This window comes from Branchiostoma belcheri, unplaced genomic scaffold, assembly GCF_001625305.1.
Source record: "Branchiostoma belcheri isolate BF01 breed outbred unplaced genomic scaffold, Haploidv18h27 scaffold103, whole genome shotgun sequence".
Taxonomy (NCBI): domain Eukaryota; kingdom Metazoa; phylum Chordata; class Leptocardii; order Amphioxiformes; family Branchiostomatidae; genus Branchiostoma; species Branchiostoma belcheri.
In genome coordinates this window covers 431,630-433,186 of record NW_017802414.1, presented here as the reverse complement: position 1 = coordinate 433,186, position 1,557 = coordinate 431,630, and positions in this window count along the sequence as shown.

The window sequence follows — 1,557 nt, the reverse complement described above, 5'->3', positions numbered from 1 at the left end:
GATAAATGAGCAAAAATATACCATAAGTTACAAGAAAAACATTTAGAAACGATACCAATGTCGTAGAATGCCAAAATCAAAGGAAAAAAGACCAAAGTGTAAAAAATGAATTCGAAGAGTAGATTATTCGCCATAACATATTCTGTGCCATTTGTTCAACCTTCATGACCACGTAGATTTCACAGTAAAAGCAACTTTTTTTTTTGCAAAACTTTTTTTTTTATTCGCACGCGCGCATCAGTTTTGGGGTTCCCAGAGGATGTCATCCATATAATCAAATCAACATGGCCTAATGAGCTGATACTGAGAAAACCTGCTCACGGCGGCCTGGATGTCACATTGTGTTTACAGATCCACCGGGAGACCCCACAGCGCTTAGTTGCCCTCGGGCCTGCACGCCTGGTTGTTTATGGCCTAAATGATCTGAGATGCTAAGCTACTATCCTTGTTCGGTAGATGAGGGGATTACTTTTAGGCCTTTTCATCGTGGCGACATATCACAGACTTCTTGGCGGGGAAATGGAGCTTCTCTTGCCGGCTACCTTCTCTGGCCAATTAATACCCTTTTTTTGGCCGATTTCTACGATTTATTCACCCCGCAAAAGAAGTCTTTTGGAGACTTGTATTATTCCAAGTATTTAGCATTAGAATATAATTTCATGAAGGGAAATATATTGAGGACATAACAATAAAATATAGAATGTATTTTTGTGCCATTTCTTAGCATAATCATTTATTTTTTTTTACAATTTTTCTGTAATTTGAGATCTTATGAATGTAGGTGTTATACCATGTATTTCGTAGTCACATTCATTTACTCTGTATTTTTTTTTACTCCAGAAGAAGTAGAAAAGATCTTTTAAATTATTTTAAATTATTCCTTGAAGATCATTTAACACAGAGTAACTCGAAAATATGGCAAACCTTTTCAAAATTGTAGGTCCCGTGGTTTAAGAACACCAGTAGTATGACTCCCACAGTGACCAGTGTTGCAATTACAGCCAAGCCGACGGCGATGTGGCGGACACGGCGGCCTTTTACACGTGCTCCATCCGGCTGTGTCGTGTCTGTGTCTGGTAAGGAAATGAAGTTTCTTTATGCATTAGAATTTTGGTACAGCTAAGGGAACCCAACATGTTTATTTTTTTTTTCTTTGGTGCATCTTTTCTTCTGGTGCACTGCAATAACACCAAGATTGTGAGTTTGTGTGTGTCGGTATGTGTGTGTGTGTGTATGTGTGTTCGTTTGTGTATGTGTGTACGCGCGCGCGAGTGTTGCTGTTTGTGTGTGTGTCTGCGTATTTTATTTGTCTGTGTGTGTATGTCTATGGGTTTCTGTGTCTGTGTGTGTATGCGGGCATGTAGAAAGAAGAAGGGCTACTACGATTCCAGATTCCCCTAGGGGGATTACAGTCTCCCCTAGGAGGATTCCGAAACCCCCTGGATTCCGATCTCCCTGTGATATATGCGTATGAGTGTGCGTGGGTGGGTGTGCATGAGTGTCTGCGTGTCTCTGTATGTACCAGTGTATCTGTATGTGAAGTAAAATATACATATA